General features: G+C 49.0%; 1 non-coding gene and 1 pseudogene across 1 annotated transcript; both read left to right on the forward strand.

The window, feature by feature from the left end:
- The first annotated feature begins 4,926 nt into the window (after positions 1 to 4,926).
- On the forward strand, positions 4,927 to 5,065 carry LOC127320818 (small nucleolar RNA Z247). The gene has a single exon (XR_007863561.1). It is a non-coding gene; the product is annotated as a small nucleolar RNA Z247 (small nucleolar RNA).
- A 6,946-nt stretch (positions 5,066 to 12,011) lies between these two features.
- Positions 12,012 to 13,738, forward strand: LOC127320794 (uncharacterized; annotated as a pseudogene).
- The last annotated feature ends 3,462 nt before the right edge of the window (positions 13,739 to 17,200 follow it).

Below are 17,200 nucleotides of genomic sequence, written 5' to 3' on the forward strand. Positions count from 1 at the left end.
TTCTGAAGTCTTCCTCTACACTAGTCAGTGCATTCTCTGATGTCGACTGGGCAGAATGTGTTGATGATTGTCGGTCCACGGGGGGATTTGCAGTATTTGTGGTGTGATAATATGGGAGCTACATATCTATCAGCAAACCCAGTCTTCCATGCTAGAGCAAAGCACATTGAGAATGATTTTCATTTTGTGCGAGAGCGGCTGATGAAGAGGCAACTAGAGGTTCGGTTCATTCCTTCCAAGGATCAAGTTGCACACGGTTTTACCAAGCCCTTGTCCGTTAGAGCTTTTGAAGAATTTAAGCATAATCTCAACTTGATGAAGTTGTGATTAAGGGAGGGTGTTAGAGATAGAGTTGTAATAGGTTTAGTTAGGAAACCTAGTTACATACGATATAAACAAACACCACATTGTACTCCTATATATAGACGAGGACGAGGGACACGGAGATCGTCCGAGTAGCTTGTATCTACCTGATCAATAAAGTATCGATCTATCTCGTTTTACAGATAGCACACGCCCTGGTTGGCTTGATCTTGGCCGATATCAGTCTCCTAGAGTTGGCAAAGCGAAGAGTTCAGTTTTTGGATGTTTAGCGCCCCTTCGTGTATGTCTGCGTAGATTTTTCTTTTTTTCTTTTGAGCCTTTGTGCTCTTAGTTTTTTGAGTTGGGTTTGTTGATGCCTTGCATCACTCCTGTACATGTTTTGGTCCCCCTTCTATAATGCAAAGGTAGAGCTCCTGCCGTTCACCGTCAAAAAAAAGCTGGAGGTGGTGGCACCCTAGACCACGCCGCGACGCCGCGTAATGTGAGGGCCTTATGTGGATTTCTAGGACTTGCTAGTTACTACCGAAATTTTATAAAATATTATTGTATTGTTGCAAGCCTGATCACCAACATCCTTAACAAGGTCTTGTTTGGTCAGCCAAGGCAGTGGATGCTTTTCATGCACCTAACAAAGCCTTGCCTTCATCATCGCCTTTGGATCTGCCTGACTTCGATGCTCAATTTTCGTCGATTGTGATGCTTCTGGATTGTGATTCATTATTGTGTTTGTGTTACACCAAGGGAATCATCCACCACAGCAAGCAGGTTGCTCGAAGACATGCCAAACTTGCAGCATATGAGTGAACTTGTCAAAGCCTGAGGCATTGACAACCTTATTCATGGGGACGCCCATTCATAATTTGGACAGATAATTACAGTTTGAAGTATTAGAGCAGGTCTAACAGACCCCTTAAAAGGGCCAAACCCGTAAAATAACTGCCAAAATACGGGGTTGGGCTCTACCCGGCCGTCTAGCAGACCCCGTAAAACTGGCCCCTGGGTCGATTTTTTACAGTTTTGGATACGGGGCAGCTCTTCGCCCCCTACTTGTACGGGGTGGGAAGGGGAATACAGGGCCAAACCATCATTGTTTCCTCCACTGCGCGCGAACCATTTCAGTGAAACCCAACCGCTGCCGCCGCCGCCCGATCTCCTCGCTCGCGCCCTCCAGCCTCGGAAGGGGCGCCTTGCCCGCGGCGACGGCGACCGACTCGCGCATCCCTGTTCCCGGCGGCGCCCAGGCGTGGCGCAGTCCCACGATCGCCGCCATGTGGTGCTTGGCCGACAGTGCCGGAGCTAGCGCGGGCGGCCGGTGGGAGGTGGCACGAGCGGGAGCGTGTGGGTGCGGTCCTGGCTGCGGCTCCGCCGAGCGGGCGCTGGTGGCGTGCTGCGCAGCTGCGCTGCGGGTCAAGCGAGGGCAGGCGGGAAGCGTGCAGGGGCGGCGGCCGCGGCGGGGCGGGCGGCGGCCGCGGCGGGCGGGGCAGCGGCGGCGGGGGCGGCGGACGGGCGGGGCAGCACGCAGGGGCGGCGGTGGGGGCGGCTGCCGGCCGGGCAGGGCTTGGGGCAGGGGTGGTTGGAGGAGGAAGAAGGAGAGGAGGAAGAAAAGAAAAAAAAGAAATTGATTTGGCATATTTTAGGAATATGCCCTTTTACAGTTTAGAGATACGGGGTCTGCTAGCTCGGATGAGTTTTCGGCCGATCGAAATCGAATACAGGACCCTCTACTCGCGTTTTAAGGGGCAAAAAAATACGGGGTCTGTTAGACATGCTCTTAGCTTGACGACCAACCACTCTCAATGATTCTGCAACATCAATAGGCTAGCAAGCTCTTCGGCTATGACTTTCGTGAAGTATCTCTCCGGCCAGCAAAACGTTGTAGCAGATGCCTTACCACACAGACACTTGGGAGAAGAAGCAGTTCTGGCACTCTCCATACCAGAGCTTCAGATTTTTGCTGGCATTGGTGAGGAGGTGGTACGTGCAGATTTAAAATAATTGCATGGTAAAATTGCTGCAGGTACAAAAGTGACCATTAATTGGTCTACACATGACTGTCTTACCTTATTCCCTGATGGGAGTCTATGTGCCATCTGATTCTCTATTATGGCGGCACCTCCTTTTTGATGCTTACAACATGGGCAATGAGGGAGTTCAGAAAACCCTTCACCGCCTACGTGCAAGTTTCCATGTTCCGCTGATGAGAAAGTTAGTACTGTACAAGAGTTTGTTCGGAGCTATGTGGTGTGTGTCAGCACAACAAAACGGAACATCTACATCCACCAGGACTTTTTCAACAGTTAAACATTCCAACAAAGTTTGGACCAACATATCGATGTCTTTTGTCGAGTAATTTCCTAAGGTCAATGGCAAATAAGTTGTCTTGACTATGGTCGATAGGTTTTCTAAGTCTGCACACCTTATTGAACCGGTACATCCCTACACGGCAAGTTCAGTAGCCAAGGTATTTTTGAGAAGATCGTACTCTTCATGGGATTTTACTTCTCATTTTAGTGCTTGTGATCCTATCTTCACCAGCTAATTCTGGGAGGAATTACTTCAACTAACTGGTGCCAAGTTATATATAGGTTAGGGCAATGGGGTGACGTATGTTGGATCACAAGCCTCTAAACTCAACGCGATCACAGTGGATTGATTTGTGGGAATTAGCAACGCCACACAGACCTCTCCCTCGCTGACGAAACTGACGAACAAGGAACCGAGAGGAGACAGTTTTTGGCGACGCGCTCGTTCAGCGTCTTTTCTGATCTCTTCCTTTTATTCAGTCGACTAACAAACTTGATGATAGAATCGCCACGATCCAGACGAAGCGTGTGCCATCCCAGGTGCAGTAGATCGTGCCGATTGACTCAATACAAACGGTAAGTAAAAGGCTTGGTCGCAACGTGAACACAACACGTTTCTGACCCTATCTAATTCACAAGTAAACTCTTACATGACTAGAACTCTATCTAGAATACGTTAACGTGACAGTTTAACGAAAACAATCTAAACTGAAATTTTGTAACAAGATTAAACCTAACAATCACCTCCTAATCTTGTTACCTTCATCTTCATTATTGAGCTATACATGCTGAAACTTCATGCCGGCTTGACTCCTGCTATGCCGCGTCCTGCATCACCGCTCTTCACTTCTCTTGCCGCCATTGTCACCTTGGATGCCGATGAGCGTGCGCGTGGCGGAGGCTGAGCTCCAATGCCACGCATGACGCCCCTCTCACCAGTTGGTACTTGCAGCTTCTTTGCGCTTGGAAACACGCACACAAGTTTCTTCAGGTTCCACGCATAAGCCGATTCCTTGTTCTCTGTGCTCTAGCTAGGAGCTCTCCGGACTGATCAAACACGCTCAGCAGCCCGCGGTGCAGAACTGACTTGCACCCTTCTTCATCAAGCTGCCCCAAACTGACTATGTTGCTTCTAAATTCTAATCTTTGGAATGAAGTACACATTCTTGAGCACATGTTGTTTCCCAGTATGGAAGCTGAACAAGACACTTCCACGACCATGAACTTCAACAACAGATCCATCGCCGAACCGCACAGTGCCCTTGACGCTGGTGTCCAGTTTGCTGAACATCTTTTTATTACCTGACATGTGATTACTTCCACCTGTGTCAAAATACCAAATCTCGCCATTGTAACACTCGGCGGCACCAAGTTTGGGAGTAATTTTTCCTTCATTCAGCTCGATGGCATCAGTGCTCTTCTCCTTGGGCTTCACTGGCATCATCACGCCAGGTGTCTCCATCGACGGCAACTTCACGACTGACGTCACAGCCATCACCGCCAATGGAGTTGTTTTTGTACTTGTTGGCATGGCTCCTGTCATTGCCTTCTTGCGTTTGCCCTGTACACTTTGGACATGGCTGTTAAACATGAAGCTTCTAGAACCTCGCGTAGAGATAAGCTGTTGTAATCTTAATGGTGTAGATAAACCGTTCTAGATCCTTTCTTGTTGATCAATCCGATCTGTAACAACTCTGTAAATCTATCTGGTCGTTTGACCCCTATTTAACACGCAATGCGGCCGAGTTCCAAGGCACGCTTCAAACCATCTCATACAGAATTTCCACATGGTATCAGAGCTTGTCCTCTTGACATCGATGACGAGCTCATCCACCAACCCCACCGCCGGAACCAACTTCGGCCACAACATCACCGAGAAGCTGACCAAGAGCAACCATGTCCTATGGAAGGCTCAGGTCATGTCTGCCATCAGGGTGCTCAGATGGAGCCCTTCCTCGACACCGAGCAGGCCCTGCCTGCCAAGGAGATCGAGGTCACCCATGGCGACAACACAGAGAAAGAGGCAAACCCTGCCTATGGTATGTGGCTGGCAAGAGACCAGAAACTTCTGTGTTTCCTTCTGACCACCTTGTCTCGTGAGATCTCCACACAGGTCGTCAACAACACTACCTCGGCAACGTTGTGGGCGGCCATCCAAGGCATGTTCACTTCGCAGATGCGCGCTTGCACCATCAACACGCGCATCGCCCTCGCCAATCTGCAGAAAGGGAACATGACCATCGTCGAGTTCTTCGGCAAGATCCGAACCCTGGCGGATGAGATGGCCGCTGCAGGCAAGAAGCTGGACGAGGAAGACATTGTCTCCTACGTCCTCGCCGGCCTCGACTCGGACTACAACTCCATCGTCTCCGCCATGTGCTCCCGCGTCGAACCTATCACCATCGCGGAGCTGTACTCGCAGCTGCTCAGCTACGAGACGCGCATCGACCTTCTCCATGGAGGAGGCAACCAGTCTTCTGTCAACACTGCTTTTCGCGGTGGACGTGGAGGTGGCTTTGGGCGTGGTGGCGGTGGCCGAGGTGCACCTCCACCTCCTCCACAAGGTCGTGGCAATGGAGGACGCGGCAACGGCAACAGCAGCAACGGCTCCAACTACAACAACAACTACTACAACGAGAACACCCGCAACAACAACAATGGTGGCAGTGGCAGCATGCCACACCCCCAGCTGTGTGGCAAAACTGGCCACATGGCGCACAAGTGCTGGGAGCGCTACAACCCAGACTTCGTCGTCGGTGTTGAGGAAAAGAGCGTCGGAGCTGCAACCACTTCCCCGTACGGGGTTGATACCAATTGGCAGTCCAATTGGCACATCGACTCTGGCGCGATAGATCATATCATTGGAGACCTCCACAAGCTGACCATCCGCGACAAGTACAACGGCAATGATCAAGTCGACACTGCAAGCGGGTCAGGTATGGACATTAGCCACATTGGCCATTCTGTTGTTAGTACCTCTGGTCGTGATATATATCTCAAAATCATTTTTCATGTTCCTCAAGCTAGCAAAAGTTTACTGTCTGCTAGTCGCCTTGCTGCTGATAATAATGCCTTTGTCAAAATTCACCCTTACTCTTTTTTCATAAATGACCGGGAAACCAGGAGAACGCTCCTCCAAGGTTCGGGTAGACGAGGTCTCTACCCTCTTTTGTCCACTCAATCCAGCTCAAGAAAGCATGTCTTCAGCGCCATCAAACCGTCCTCGGAGACATGGCACTCTCGCTTAGGTCATCCGTCATCGATCATAGTCAAGAAAGTTATCAGTAGCAATAATCTCCCTTGTTCAAGTGAGTCCAGTGATGAGTCTGTGTGTGATGCTTGTCAGAAAGGCAAAAGTCACCAACTACCCTACCATAAGTCATTTAGTGAATCTAGCGCTCCCTTAGAGCTAGTTTTTTCGGATGTTTGGGGTCCTACCCTTGAGTCTGTTGGACGAAAGAAATACTATGTCAGTTTTATCGATGATTTCAGTAAATTTGTTTGGATCTACTTGATTAAACACAAATCCGAAGTGTTCCAAAAATTCCATGAATTTCAAAGTCTTGTAGAAAGGCAATTCAATAGAAAAAATCTAGCCATGCAAACCGATTAGGGAGGAGAGTATGAAAAACTCAATTCCTTCTTTAACCAAGTTAGTATCTCTCATCATGTGTCATGCCCTTATGCACATCAGCAAAACAGCTCGGCAGAGCGAAAACATCGCCACATAGTAGAAGTAGGTCTCTCTCTACTTGCTCATGCCTCCATGCCCTTAAAATATTGGGATGAGGCATTCATAGCCGCCACCTATCTTATAAATCGCACGCCAAGTAGAATTCAGAATTTTGACACTCCTTTGAATTGTTTGTATCATGAAAAACCAGATTATAACTCACTTCAAATTTTTGGATGCTCATGTTGGCCAAATCTTAGGCCATATAATTCAAGGAAATTGGAATTTCGTTCAAAAGAATGTGCCTTTTTGGGCTATAGCAATCTTCACAAGGGATTTAAATGTCTTGATATATCTACTGGCAGAATTTATATCTCTCGAGATGTCGTTTTTGATGAATCAGTTTTTCCCTTCTCCAAATTAAATCCCAATGCCGGTGCTAGATTGAGATCCGAAATTCTCTTGCTTCCTTCTGAATTATTGAATTCTTCAGATCACACAAGGGAACACTCAAATAGCCAGGCTAATAGTCCTATTTTTACTGACCCTAGCCGTGCAAATTTTGTTCCAAGGCGTCATTTTATGCAGCATGAACAGCCAACGGAGACAGGCACGGGATCCCAAGCTGATTCTCCCGCCCGCACCAATCCCGAGAGATCCGCTGCAGGGCCATCAGCATCGAAGTCCGCGCACTCCCCACCAGCGTGCGACACGCGGCGCATCGAGCCGACCGAAACCGCGTCGCCTCTCGCAGCTCGAGGCGCCACGAGCCCGCCACACTCCTCCTGTGGCCCAGAGCGCACCACGTTGTCCGGTCCCAGCGGCTCACCTGCGTTAGGCGACAGGGAGGATGGGACAGTAGATTCGCCTGCACCTGCCTCTGATTCGCTGCGTCGGCTCCTGCTGATTCACCTGACCGCCTGCCACACCGATCCTCTGTGGCTGCTTCAGGTGTAGCTTCTGTTGTGCCAGCTCCAAATTTGAGGGCGCCACGCACACGCTCACAAAGCGGAGTCTTTCGGCCACTTCAGCGTACCGATGGTACGGTCAGGTATGGGGGTTTTGCCTCAACCGGTGGACCTGAGAATTTAGGTGAAGCATTGCAAAATGTTGATTGGAAAAATGCTATGGATAGTGAGTATAGTGCATTTATGAACAACAAAACTTGGCATCTTGTTCCACCTAGTCAAGGAGGAATATCATTGATTGTAAATGGGTCTATAAAATAAAAAAGAAAAGCTGATGGTACTATAGATAGGTACAAAGCTAGATTAGTAGCAAAAGGTTTTAAACAACATTTTGGTATAGACTACGAGGATACTTAGTCCAGTAGTTAAGGCGGCTACTATTAGATTGGTTTTGTCTATTGTTGGCTCCAGGGGATGGTGTCTTCGCCAATTGGATGTACATAATGCGTTTCTTCATGGCATTCTTGAGGAAGAAGTGTACATGCGATAACCTCCAGGTTATGAAGACAAAGCTAGACCACACCATGTGTGTCGGCTAGACAAGGCATTGTATGGGTTGAAACAAGCACCAAGAGCATGGTACTCAAGGTTAAGCATGAAGTTGCAATAACTTGGTTTCAGCCCTTCAAAAAGTGACACGTCACTCTTCTTCTATAGGAAGGGAAAGGTGACCATTTTTATGCTCATTTATGTCGATGATATTATTGTGGTGAGTTCCTCTCAAGAAGCAACTACAACATTGTTAAATGATCTAAGAAGTGATTTTGCTCTTGAACATTTGGGTGATCTACACTACTTTCTAGGAATTGAAGTTAAGAAAGATGGTAGTGATATTCTGTTAACTCAGGGAAAATATGCTATGGAATTACTGTCTCGTGTGGGTATGACAAATTGCAAGATTTCGAGCACACCACTCTCCACGACAGAGAAGTTATCTTTGCATGAGGGAGAATTGCTGAATCCAGAAGATGCAACACGGTACAGGAGCATTGTTGGAGCTTTGCAATACTTAACTCTGACAAGGCCGGATATGTCTTTTTCAGTTAATAAAGTTTGTCAGTTTTTACATGCTCCTGCAACTTTGCATTGGATAGCAGTGAAAAGAATATTGAGATATCTTAGAGGAAGTGTACTACTGGTCTTAGGATTGGTAGGTCATCATCCTCACTTGTTAGTGCTTTTTCTGATGCTGATTGGGCAGGATGTCCTGATGACAGGAGATCAACTGGTGGGTTTGCTGTGTTCTTTGGCTCTAATCTTGTGTCATGGAGTGCTAGGAAGCAAGCCACAGTTTCTAGATCAAGTACTGAGGCACAGTACAAGTCAAGTAATGTGGGTTAAGTCTATTCTTAATGAGCTTGGAGTAGAGCATCCACAAACTGCTTGCTTATGGTGTGACAACCTTGGAGCAACATATTTGTCTGCTAATCTTGTATTCCATGCAAGGATGAAACACATTGAAATTGACTTCCACTTTGTGAGAGAACGAGTGGCTCGAAGATTGCTGAAAATTCGGTTCATTCCAACATGAGATCAAGTAGCAGATGGATTTACTAAACCACTGCAAGTTCGACAACTAGAAGCATTCAAGAACAATCTCAACATGTACACGTTGAGATCGAGGGAGGATGTTAAACATGAAGCTTCTAGAACCTCGCGTAGAGATAAGTGTAATCTTAACGGTGTAGATAAACTGTTGTAGATCGTTTCTTGTTGGTCAATCCGATCTGTAACAACTCTGTAAATCTATCCAGTCGTCTGACCCCTATTTAACACGCAATGCGGCCGAGTTCCAAGGCACGCTTCAAACCATCTCATACAGAATTTCCACAATGGCATGCAGCTTCACTTCGGTTGCGGCCAACTCGCCACGCAGCCGCTCGGCCTCAGCCTTGGCAGCTTCCAACTCCTCCACAAATGCACCAGGGGACGTGACCTCAGCCTCCTTTTCTTCCGGCTTGTCCGTGTACTCCACCACTGGCCCATGCTGACATGCAACGGCCATCAGCAGTGCCGGCTCATCATCGATGTCGACGCCGGCGAGTAGCGCCTTCTCTTTCTTCGGCGCCTCACACTCCGAGGCGAAGTGCCCTTCTCGCCACACTCCCAGCAGGTAATCTTGGACTTGTCAAACTTGCCGCGACGTTCCTTCTTCTTTCCATCGTCGTCATTCTTGTTGCCGCTACTAGAGCCCTCCCCCTTCTTCTTCTCTTTAAGGATCAGCGCCTCCAGCTGGGAACGAGAAACCAGCATCAACTTCTCCCCTTCGTCGTCGTCACCACGCCCACGACGGCGTCCTCGGTGACTTTCCTCAAAGGCCGCTAGGTGTCCAACAGCCTCAGCCGCGCTCATGGTGGAAAGATCGCCCCACTGCTCAATGGTGTTGACGATGTCGTCGAATCGCTTTGGTACTGCATTGAACATCCGCTCGATGACGGCCTCGTCCGAGATCTGCTCACCAAGGGACCTAATCTCGCTCACTAGCATAGTGAGCTGATGTGCGAACATGGTTATGGTCTCACCGTCGCCCATCTCGAGATGATCGAGCTGCCGCTTCAGCTGCTTCACCCTCGCCTTTTTGACGCGGTCTTCTCCCACGCGCATGCAGTGAATCGTCTCCCACGCGTCCCTCGCGGTGTTGCATCCCGTGATGGCCATCATGACCGCATCGGGGACAGCCTGGGAGATGGCGGCGAACGCTACTTCATCTTTGTCAGCATCCACCTCTCCCTCACCTTCGATCGCCGACCAGACACCGAACGGTCAGAGAAGCACCTTCATCTTCACGGCCCATAGCGCGTAGTTCGTGTCGGTGAGCTGCGGGTACTGGACGGGGACGTTGCTTCTCCTCAACGCTGGGCGGACGACGATGGCTCCATCGTCGCCCCCGCTGCTGCGGCGACCTGGGGGCGTGTAATTTCCGGCACCACTGCAGCTACCGACGCTCCTCTGAGGTGTCCTGTCTCCCATCACAGATCACCTCCGCCGATGCACCACCAACAACACATCCGCCCCCAATCGCCGAGAATCAAGAACCCTAAGGCTCTGATACCAAATGTTGGATCACAAGCCTCTAAACTCAACGCGATCACAGTGGATTGATTTGTGGGAATTAGCAACGCCACACAGACCCTCTCCCTCGCTGGCGAAACTAACGAACAAGGAACAGAGAGGAGACAGTTTTTGGCGACGAGCTCGTTCAACGTCTTTTCTGATCTCTTCCTTTTATTCAGTCGACTAACAAACATGACGATAGAATCGCCACGATCCACACGAAGCGCGTGCCATCCCACGTGCAGTAGATCATGCCGATTGACTCAATACAAAGGGTAAGTAAAAGACTTGGTCACAACGTGAACATCACGTTTCTGACCCTATCTAATTCACAAGTAAACTCTTACGTGACTAGAACTCTATCTAGAATACGTTAACGTGACAGTTTAACGAAAACAATCTAAACTGAAATTTTGTAACAAGATTAAACCTAACAACGTCAACCTTTGTTTAGATGTGCAGTGTTAGATTTTTGCTTAGTTGTAGGTGAGAGAATAAATATAGAAAATGTTATCGTCCCTGAGCTAAAGGATCATCTCTTAGAAAATAAGGGACAACTATTTTCTCTATTATACCACATTTCTTCCTTTGGCAACATAAGGGATGGCTATAAGAGATAATGCATTGTGTGTTTTATATGTTTTGCCTTCTCTAAATGATGTAGCGTGATAAGGAAAGGCATGCTTCCCTACCATTGTACAAGAAGGCAATGGAGTGCTTGGTCAAGGCCAATCCATGGTGGTTAGTGGAGTGCTTGGTATTTTTTTATTTAATAACAAGAGGCGCCAAATTTTTATTCAGATAAGTTGCAGGGTAGCATGAATTACAAAGTCCTACCGGACTGAATTTTGTAAGATTGGGAAAGGAGGACATATAGCATGAGCTGAACACGCAACTATAAATAGGCTGCCTTAGGTCCTGCCTATGAGCATATTTCCAGAAAATCCTAATCATCATTATAAATTACATACTTCCTCCAATTCATCTTACTTGTTGCTAATATGGATGTATCTAAAACTAAAATATGTCTAGATACATCCATATTAGCGACAATTAATAAGAACCGGATGGAGTATTATGTTTTGCATATGCATTTCTCGTGGCGACAGTAAAGGATTCATCCTTGTGTTCTACCCCTCTATGCATCCCGCTTTGAGCAATTAAGCTTTTATGTGTAAGGGCTTGCGCTTTGGCTTGATTAACTTATATGGCATGCTTGATTAGGCCTTGGAACAGTGGAACTGAAGATATCTCTGGCGTCTTTCCAGTTCTCTAGTGTCTCTTCCCCAGTTCTTCGGTACCTTCCTCCTTCAACAGAACAAAAACAGGCCGATAAAAAACAGTGGCACCGTCAAAAGTACTCCCTCCGCCCCGGTTCATAGGGCTTGCATGTGTCCCTAGATCGTAAATTTGACAATGATAATATAAAACATATATTACAAAATATATATCATTAGAAAGCTCACGTGTTCTACTTTCTAATGATATAATTTTTATGTTGTACAATTAATATTACGTTGCCTAAATTGAGAGCCTAGAGATACGCGTAAGCTCCGTATGAGCTGGGACGGAGGTAGTAAGGTAGATTTATTTTAACAATGTCAAAGGTAGTAGTATCATATTTATTTCAGCTACGTGCCTACATGTCGTAATATCTCCGCAGCGGTGGATTGCCTAGCCAACTATATTGGCCCTTGAGGCTGACAGCGTCCAGAAGGACCTCCAAAAACTAAAGCCACAAGCTGGTCAACCATGGAGATGGAGAGGCCGCACGGCAACCAAACCACAGATAGCAACACCACAACTGCTCTGCTCCGTGGCTCGCGCTCTCCTCCCAAAATCCTAGCCTCTGCCGTGCCATGGAGCCACCGCCTGCGCCACCGCCGGCGCTGCTGGACGAACTCCTTGAGGAGGTCTTCTCCGCCTACCACCGGACGAGCCAGCACACCTTGTCCGCGCCTCCCTCGTCTGCAGGCCATGGCGCCGCATCATCGCCGACCATGGCTTCCGTCGCCGCTACGGCGAGTTCCACCGAACACCTCTCCTGTTGGGATTCTTTGCAAACCTTGCAAGGAAACCGCACAGCCAAGCCGTCTTCGTCCCCACCTCCGCCTTCTGCCCTGCTGAGGACAACCGGCCTCAATGGATTGTCATTGACTGCCGCCACGGCCGCGCGCTCTTCGCCCCATATCACTGGAAAACCCGCGGGGCCGCTAGCTTTGACCTCGTCGTCTGGGATCCTATGACGGGCGACTGGCATCCCGTGCCCTTGCCCGAGTCACTGGACTTGAGCGTGGGCTTCAGTGCGGCGGTGCTCTGCACTGCAGGAGGCTGCGACCACCGCGGCTGCCAAGGAGGGCCATTCTGCGTCGCCGTTGCGTTTTCTAGACGGCAGGTGAACAGAGCGTCCGCCTGCCTGTACTCATCGGAGACTGGCGAGTGGAGCGAGCTCACATCTGTTCATCACGCCCATGCCCTTGTCAAGAATACGCCTAGCATCCTCGTGGGGGATGAGCTCTACTTCAGCTGCACTACAAGACACATATTCAAGTACCAGCTAAATTCCCTCTGCTTGTCACTGTTAGAACTGCCCCTGGCCTCACAGGACAATGGGAGACTCATCACAATGGACGACGGCGGGCTGGGGTATGCTGGCATCGACGGCACGGACTTGATACTGTTTTCAGGGGAGACCGGCGGCGGAGGAGAAACCGTGGCATGGGCACAACGCAGGGTGATCGACATCAACTCGCTGCTCCCGGTCGGTGCCCTCTTGGATCCAGCATTCGCTGGTGGTAGCCTGCTCAACCCACGTGTGAATGGCTTTGCGGAGGGCACCCAAGTGATTTTCGTCGGCACCAGTGTTTGTGTCTACATGGTCGAACTCCAGTTTGGGCGAGTGACAAAGGTGCTTGATCACGACGCGGATGTGGTTCCCTACATGAGCTTCTGCATTCCAGTCTTTTCAGGTATCATACTACTATGTCCTTATGACCCTGTACATTTTTTTGGCTATGATCCGCCAGTTATACTTGGCACTTCACAATGTAACCATGTACACCTATAAGAAAGCAAGGTGTTATTATGGACGGCAAATCCATCTTTCTTAATGGTTCTGTGCATGTGTGGATTTGGCTGGTGCTGTTTGGCGTGAAAAACGATTAATCAGCATAGCTGATTTTATTTTCTGAATTCTTGCAGCCATGGAAGCAGCTTCTTCAAGCCGGCGAAAATTGAGTTGGTATTTCAAGTGTATGCCAAACTCTAGACGCTGAAGCAAGGGCTTCTGGACCAACAACGGAGGTGGTGATAGTGGTGTGAGATCGATATGGCACAGATGTGTGGCTTTGAATCTGTGAGTTTACTGCTCATATTAGTCTTGATTTTTATGAAACTTTGCTTACGAGGTTGTATTATTTGTGAGCTTGCTCGCTGGTGTCAAGTTCTACAAGTGCTAGCTTGTGTATAACACTATGACTATGTAGCTCGAATTATCTGGAAATCTGGGAATTAGTGATTCCTCTTTACTAAATAATTTATGCTCATGAAAATGGGCCCCTAGATTTAAGAGAATCGCACTGGCATAATCTCCTAAGCACTGAGACGGTGCTACCGAATTTAGTTTTCGTGCCTTGAAAAATGGCTGCATTAAACTCAAAGAATTTTAAGCATTACACCCAGCGTCTGCATAAATAAGATGCACACAGCCGTTCAGAGAAACAAAATGATGAAAATAAGAATATTCAAAGTCAAAAAAGGTAAAACACTAGATAGTCCCGGTACAGCCTAATTAGCCTCAAGACGCCTATTATGCTGCCACCCATGTTGGGAAATAAACTCTTTCGCCGTGTTCTCCAATCGTGGAGACACCTTCGTACAGAGGTCGCGATCCTCCAAACGTTAGAGTGGCGACCATGAACGGAGCAAAGCCGTAGCGCGGTAAACAACCTGCAAAAGAGAAAAAAATTGTCATTAAAAAATTTGTCATTTCTACATAGCCAAAACGACCATACAACATCAATCGCGCCCGTCCTGATAAGCGTTTTATACCTAGCGTTAACCCCATTTAGCCAATTGCCGAAAATGTTTGTAACTCTACGGGGAGGATATAAGGTAGAACCTATCTGAATGATTGACCATATAGACCTAGCAACTCGACAGCTGAAGAAAAGATGTTTTATTGTCTCTTGTTCATGACAAAAAACACATTTCGTGCAGCCATTCCAATTGCGTTTGGCAAGGTTATCTTTAGTGAGAATCACACCCTGACGAAGGTAACATGCAAAGACCTTTACTTTCAATGGTATATTCATCTTCCAGATGGATTTTTTATTAACAATCGGTTGACTAGGTATAATTAAGACTTTATACATGGAACTGACCGAGAATTTACCATTCTTGGTAAGATTCCAACGAAATTTATCGCTCCCCTGAACCAATTGGACCGAAGCTAATCTCGTTAGTAATTCATTCCATGAAGCTAGCCTGGGACTAATGAGAGGCTGCATTTAACTTCACTTGTCCATTTATCACCATGCCCCTCCAGAGAATTCGTAGCATTTTTGGGAACTTATATAATTAGATTGTTATTCTCCCAAAAAAGTATATTTCTAACATCAACATCTGCATAAGCTACTACAAAACAAAAGAAAATTGTACTACTTAACCATGGATCTTCAGCGTTTGTCATCATAGAACCATCTACATAATCGCTACAGATCAGTTACAGATTCAGGGACTTCTAATTCATTAGTTTCACATTCTCTTCTCTTCCTTTTCTAAAATGAATCAATGGTTTTTTCCTTGACCATCGTTACTTCCTACCTACAGAGTGAAACAATAATCTGTAACCAACAATTTCAGTATCCTGAAAAATCGATGACCTAGCTATTATAATTATCCCCCAATTCTAAGATGCATGAATCAGAACTTAAAAAAGCGAGAAGTAGAATTGGAACCATAGTAGGAAAAGAGAAAATTACCAGCAGGAAAACTAGAAGACAGGAAGAGGGTTGGCCTTCCCGGACGGCCGTCCGGACAAAGGGTAGCTTGCAATATACGGGGGCGGTCGGGCGGAGCCAGTTCGAGCTGCGAGTCCGTGCTGCTAGCTGCTCCAGGCGCGCGGCCAGGAATAGACGAGAAAATCTCCGACAGACCGCTGCCGTAAGCCAGCGTCGCCGAAGGCCGGTCACGCCCCCGTCGACACCGTCGCACGGTCAGTCGCCGTCGGCTGTCACAGACAGAGACAGAGGATTTGTATCTATCTAACGCGTTCGAAGCTCACAGGCTAATGGGCCTTCAGAGCATCTCGTCCCCGTCACCTAAGGGTGTGTTCGGTTCCAGAATCTGGAGGAATGGGACGGAACCGTTTCGCACCTGGAGCCCGTTCTCGTGTTCGGTTCGGCAAAGGAACGAAACGAAGTGGTTCCCCGAAAGAGAATATTCCTCAAATATGCGGAACGGCCTCGTCCGGCTGAATCGGTGGAATCGCGAGGAACGGCTCGCAAATGCCGAAACTAATCTCTCTCTCACGCTCCCTCTCATGCAGCCAGGCGCGGCGGCCTCGGCCAGGCGCGGCGGCCGGCCAGCACGAGACGACGGCCAGTGCGCGGTGGGAACCCAGCCCGCGGCGGCAAGCTCGCGGCGGCGCCCAGCCCGCGATGGCCAGCACGCGGCGGCGCCCAGCACGACCGGCGAGGGCCAGCGCACGGCGGCACCCCAGCACGCGGCAGCCAGCCCGCGGGAGGCCAGGCACGAGCGGCGGCCAGGCAGGGCACGCCGTGCTCCTCCTCCGTTCCTGTTAATTTTGGTCTGAGTTGACTTTGGTTTGTAAAAAAATCATGTTTAGCTCATGTTAATTTTGATTTGGACAAATAAAATCATATTTAGGCCGTTCCGTTCCGCTGTGGGATTCCTGAACCGAACAGAAAACGGAACCGTTCCGTTCCTCGACTTTTTCTGAACCGAACACGGGGTCGGAACCATCCCGTACCGTCGGAATGGAACCATTCCGTTCCATTCCTTCCGGTTCTCAAACCGAACACACCCTAAAGGAATTTGGGAAAAAAACTTTGTTTCCAGCCGCGTCCGGTCCGATCCTATAAAATGTTTGGCGTTCTAAGCCCGTCTCTCCTATACAAGGGACGCTTGCCGGATACAATAAAAAGCGAGGTGGGGAGTAGCGGGACCGACGCGTCAGCGACACATAAAAATTCGCCCACCTCTCCAGCCAAATCGCGCCTCCACCACCACATCACGCCTCTTCCGCCTCACATTTCTGCCCTCCCAACAGGTTTCACTGCCTATCCCGCCGATTCATTTCTCCCTCCCGCCGTCGCTACTCTGTCCCTCCCGCCGCCGTTACCCTCTCCCCATCCATGGTGTCGCCGATAGGCCCCAAAAAATGGCCAAGAAAACGGCCATCAAGCCGCCGGGCAATGAGACGAAAGGGCCGAAGGCACCCTTCGCGAAGTCGCGGAAAGCGCCTACTGTGAAGAAGAAGCCGGAAGGCTGGACCGAGGATCAGTGGCAGCAAGACTGCCTACGCCGCAAGCTGTCGACGGCGGAGCGGAAGGGACGGAGGGCGGCGCAGCTGGAGAAGAAAACAGTGGTGATGCATGCGCACCAACACGCGTTGGCCGCGTGTATCGCGGCCAGCAGCGCGAGCCCATGGAGTACGCCGGCGCCGGTGTACATTGCGGGAGTGTTGTCCCCGTCCACATCCAAACTTGTCGCCGCGGTACGAGGATACGCTGCCGCATGGCGGCTTCAACCCCAATGCTGTGTTCGACTCTCCGGCGTACGACCAAGCGCCCCAGCGCAAGACAGGCCCCGTGCGGACAGCGCCCCATTCACTGGTCGCAGGGGCCAGCTCGAAT

This window comes from Lolium perenne, chromosome 2 (genome assembly GCF_019359855.2).
Source record: "Lolium perenne isolate Kyuss_39 chromosome 2, Kyuss_2.0, whole genome shotgun sequence".
Classification (NCBI taxonomy): domain Eukaryota; kingdom Viridiplantae; phylum Streptophyta; class Magnoliopsida; order Poales; family Poaceae; genus Lolium; species Lolium perenne.